The sequence below is a fragment of the Dreissena polymorpha genome, chromosome 7 (assembly GCF_020536995.1).
Source record: "Dreissena polymorpha isolate Duluth1 chromosome 7, UMN_Dpol_1.0, whole genome shotgun sequence".
NCBI classification, from domain to species: domain Eukaryota; kingdom Metazoa; phylum Mollusca; class Bivalvia; order Myida; family Dreissenidae; genus Dreissena; species Dreissena polymorpha.
In genome coordinates this window covers 15,325,554-15,331,152 of record NC_068361.1, presented here as the reverse complement: position 1 = coordinate 15,331,152, position 5,599 = coordinate 15,325,554, and the positions used below count along the sequence as shown (strand labels likewise).

Here is a 5,599-nt window from a genome sequence, read left to right as displayed (position 1 = left end):
ATTTTGATAGTCAATGAGTCTTTGGCGAGCTTATTTACAAATTTCATAGACGAGTTTAATAAAGGATCGTATGAAATCACAACGAGTTGCATGTCATTTTTATAACATGCAATTACATTTGAAGAAATTATTCATGCAAACGTCATGATTACAAAGGAATGTTTTTAACATTTATTGACGTCACTTGACGTTTCAAACTTCTGTCAGCGAAATAACGTAACGCGTTTGATCAGTCAAACATACAAGTAGCCCATGGAAAGACTTTTAAAGCTTTATTTTACATTTTTAAGATAACAATTATTCAAAATTGTTATTTAAGATAAAAACAAGTTGTTGCATATAATGAATTATGATTTTATTTTAATTTCACAATAATTAAGAAAAAAATATTGGAACAAATATAAAGATTGGTAATAAGAGTAAAAAGTATTTGTGGTTATCAATAATAATTTAACTTTTTCATGAATGCTTTCTGGATTTGATATTGTAACACAAAGGAAAATGTGAAATAGTATAGCGAGGTAATTGTAACCGGTTTGCACTTCCAAGAAAATATTAAATAGCCCTATTGTTTGTGCAATACATTCATACATTGAATATGCCACTGATCGTCCGCCTCACAAAACGGTGAATAATGGGAGCAGTGACTTAATTGCAATGCAAAAAAAGAACACCAAAGACTATTGCCGTCATCCATCTTCATGAAACTTGGTCACAACGTCTGTCTCCATAATATATGTCTATATCGGTTGACTTTAAAACTGGTTGACGTTGTGTTTATAACACTTTTGCTGGGTTGAATAAAATAAAAAGCTTGTGAACACATTCAATATTTATCGCCCATTCTTTAAAAACTTTGCCAAACAATTTTCCAATTGATATACCGACCGAGTTTGATACTGGATCATATGTGATAAAAATAGGTCAAATGAAGGAAAAAGCTTGCGAAAACAATAGAGGTCATACCCATTACACAATCTTAATGAAACTTGGTGAAAACATTTGTGCTATATATATATATATATATATATATATATATATATATATATATATATATGTGTGTGTGTGTCATAGACTCATAGGCTACAAAAATCAGTACAAACGAGGAAAAATCACATTTTCGTTTTTTGTCATTTTGTAAAAGATGAATGCAAGCATAAGTCAAATCCAAAATTTTAGGTTTCTATCTATAATAGTTTTTGAGATATTGAGTTTTGAACACATGCACCCTTTGTACGATCTTATAGCTAAATAATGGTTTTCTATATCAATTGACATTGACAACAAACTCTTTTGTAAATACAGTATACATGTATTTACCGTATAGCATTCACACATAGATTAAATGCATTAGCTACACTGACCATGATTTTTACATTTTATGTGCGAACAAAAGCAATCATTTGAATACAGAGGTTGCTATGGTAACGAATTTACATAAAATACATTAATGTCATTAAAATTGTTTAAATATCAGATAAAAAACAAAATATTAACGTTTTTGTCAATTATATGATATAACTGCTTAAAGTCAATGATCTTTATTTCAACATGGTGTTTTTTTAATGCATAGTAACAAAACGAATATAAGAAAATAGGTTGAGTTAAAGTGCAACATGTCCTTTTTTTAGAAACGATCCACATATTTTACAGTGTATTGATTTCAATCCATTTAAGACTTTGCACAACGTAAACATCATACATGTAATTTATTAGTGCCATACATATATATTGGTTAAAATGTTAATGTACAGACATGTTTACTGTTTTGAACTGCAAAAACACCTAATTTTATTAGTAAATCCTTTCCCATTCATATAAAACATGAAAAAGAACAACATTATTTGACCAAACAATTAAACTACGTTTTGTTTACGAAACCCACATAGTAAACCGCCATAAAGTAACACAAATAATAACAACATGTACTTCTAATTCAGAACAATTAAAGATGAGCATGTATTATTTTTAAGGCATTAAAACATACCTTCTATAAATCAGTGTAAATAAATATAATACCATTATCATATAAATAGAATTAATTCCATCAACAAATAAGTAAATGCCAAAATAATGTTTCCATAGCAACCATCATTCTTATTTTACATGTAAATGGGTATCGCAATCATGGGTATGATGAGCTTCAACAAAACTTATATATTACCACCTGTCATAATAAATGAACACACATGGACTTTGGCTAAATGTTTTGACAAACTTTATAAAACATGTTTGAAGACATGACATTTTACATTAATAGCATCACATCATAAGTTTCAATTTAGAAAATACCATGCTATAGGCCAATTAAATATTAAAATTTTCACACTAGTAATTGTTGCTTAAAAGTTCACCAATGAACAGTTTATATGGTAAACAATAACATATAACTTGGTAATCAAAACAAATAATCTAAGGCTATTTGACAAACAGGATCATACAATTTTCAACCTTAAAACAAACAAAGATAGGACATGGCACTTTTTTTTGCAACTTCTGAGTTACACAGACAGTTTTTGTTTTTTTTACTTCGGCTTGGGACAGGTAGCTTGTCTACTGAGGTCTGATTAAAAAAACTGCCCTATTTCCTCATAAAGGTACCATTGTCAGGCGATACTGAGTCAAGGTCCTTTAATTCGGGCTGGGCAAGACTGGCTAGACATTGATGGTAAGAGGTAAGCACTCTTTAAAATTTAACAAACAGTGAGTTTCATCTGTAGATTTTTCACTTGTTTTACAAAATACCAAGCCTGGTGTACCAGCATCAATGAGGAAATGTTGGTACTTTCAAATGTTCTTCAAGGGTATGAACAACTGGGCAAGAAAAGTTTTCCAATCGTATTGGTGCACGGGCTTCTCCAAATCACCAATCATGTGCGGCACATTAAGTCCAGACCTTGAGGAGGTGGATACAGTCCCAGCAACAGCCTCGATGGTCTCTGCATCACAAAGTCTGGAAAAGTGTGAGGCATGAACATTGGTTAAATATTGCAGAGCTTTATTTCCTTCTTAGAGAATGGCAGTTTTTCAAACATTTGATAAGCTTGTGACTCAAATGTTCACAATTTAACTATTTAACTTAACTATAATTTCACAATTTAGAACAGTTCTCAACTCTTTTTTTCACAAAATGAGGGGCCAAAGTCCCCTTCACAAAGATGGGAAAAAGTTTATGTATTAAAAACATTTCTTATGAATACTGGAAGTAATAATTTTGCCAGTGCTCATTGCAATATGTATACTAACATTATCAGATGGTAAATCAGTATCTACTGATGAATATACCTACACTTTGACTTCCATAATCCAAAATGCCAATCAGGCTAGAACTTGATGTGACCGCAGTCACCATCATCGAGTTACTCATTCGAGTGTGCAGCCCTAATTGAAAATGGAAAGAATATTAACATATCATTTTCACAATCTGTAAAAAAACTTAAAATTTAAACACAAATATTATGTCTTTTCTAAGCCCTTCTTATTTGTTAACCAAACAAAAAGCATTCCCAAACATTTGTAATATCAAATATTCCATTTATTAATATGAAATCTATTTTAACATAATTATATGTAAATAAGGAGTGATCTTATTTTTTTTCTAAAATTTTATCCTTTTAGATGCAAAAATGGTACCAAGTTTTCATGCAATAAAAATGTGTGAATAAGTAAAAGTTCTTACCAACACTAACTCTCCACAATGCATACCAAAGTACACAGTTGTTCTTATTTTGTCCAGCAGTTGTCAAAGTAGAAAACTGCCTTTTCCTCCCCTAGGCAATAGTGGTGAAGCTAGGAATGCACATAGCTAACAACAGTGTTGGCGCCTTTCCTGGGTGATTCACCCTCATTCGCCAAGTAAAACACATGTTTTCCTGCAAAAGAACAATGAATGAAAATAAGAGCAAACTGACTATAATTGTTATTTGATACAGAAATATGTATTTCATATTTCACCTAAAATAATGACAGTCACACCAACACATTTTTGCATATTTAAGAACAATATGGGACATGTAACTGATCTAGAAATTAATAATCACACCTACCTGTACCTTCACAGCAAACACCAAAGACTTCACATTTTTTCGCAGTCTTGAAGTAGTTTGGTCCAACCTAAGATATATTTAAGTTTTTAAAACAATTGTCAAGATTGAAAAGATAAATATATTTCACTTAACTTCATAGCAATATAACAAAATTTTGTCTAAAAGAGATTGCTTGTTGAAAGTCAATGACATCGCTGCACGGTTTGTTATGAAATGAATAACAGCCACGTGTTAGAATTTTGAATTTGTTTTGCTTTTCTTGTTCCTTTAATTGTTTAAATCAAACAAGGAATCCTCAATAGGGACAGACACTCCATCTGTCTCATGTAGCGCTGAATCCTGATAATTCTGTTTCTGAACAGTTCGACTCATAGTTAATGTCTTCATCATAATCTGAAGAGGGCACATTTTCATTTTAATAGTTCTAATACATGGCTCGTTATATTATCATGTATAATGCTTAATGGTCTGTTTTGAAATCATTAATGTCAAGTTGTCAACCAAATTCAAATCTTGAATAAAACATATCATCCTGGCCCTGTGAGATTTCATATGTGATCGTGCTTGCTGAACTTTCTTGTGACATATTTAAAATTTAAATAAGTGCGCCATCACATTTTGAAACCAACAACAAAGTTTTCGTAGCGAAGTATTTTACTTCCGGGTTAACAGTTTCATTTTCAATGTTCTCTAAATAGGACCATTTTTTACCAAAATTAATGATTGTCAAGTTTATTAAAATATCTTACCTGATTTTAACTACGATCCTTCAATTGAAGAAATTATTGTCAGGATTGATTGACAATTTATTCCAAAGGAACTCGCAAACAAACGGTGAACAATGTCAAAGCGTAGGCTAATTACGACACGCCATTTTTAGTTTTTTATTCTTCATTGAGCATCAAAAGACTGTAAGAAGAACTATTATTCAGTAATTGATAAGTAGCCCCGTCTGTTTCTATAAGAAAAAGACTGTCACGAACCTCAATCTACCGTGTCATATTCGATTCATAAAATTATTTAAATAAATCTGCAAAAATAAATATTTTCCGCACTTGGCTAACCAGTATGTGCTTATGTTTGCAATTTTTGTAAAATGGAAAGTTGGTCTTTCCGGGAATGATTTTAAGCTTTTGTGGAAACGACAGGATCCAAGACGCGTATCTACATGTATACCAATACATTTTGTTTTCTTTTGGGCGGCACAGTTGAACCAGATGTTGAAATCCATGATCATCCTATGAAATGAGTTAAAAAATCCGCATTAGAAAGTTTAGTGCTGAATCATATTTTAAGAAAATATTCGAAGCTTGGCTTTGAGTTGTTAGAGGACATTATTTAGTGGTTTGCACGTAAATAATTGATAGACAACAAGTGGGATCGTGGGGACTGAGCGCATGCAAATTAAGAAACATAATACATGTACTTCTACTTAAAACAATGATGATTATTTTGGAGAACACTTATAGCTCGAGTAAACGAAACACCATCAAAATAGATTTCGTTGAAGACGAGTTTCGGTTAAATAAGGAAAATAATTTAAAATAAGTACA

The 5,599-nt window shown here is 31.3% G+C and overlaps 1 long non-coding RNA gene across 1 annotated transcript; it reads right to left on the bottom strand.

Annotated features, from left to right (window-relative positions):
* Positions 1-1,395: 1,395 nt before the first annotated feature.
* LOC127838389 (uncharacterized) lies at positions 1,396-5,269 on the bottom strand. Its single transcript, XR_008029795.1, has 5 exons — positions 4,796-5,269; positions 4,047-4,113; positions 3,680-3,872; positions 3,290-3,381; positions 1,396-2,953 (listed from the first exon to the last, which is right to left on the bottom strand). It is a non-coding gene; the product is annotated as an uncharacterized LOC127838389 (long non-coding RNA).
* Positions 5,270-5,599: the final 330 nt, after the last annotated feature.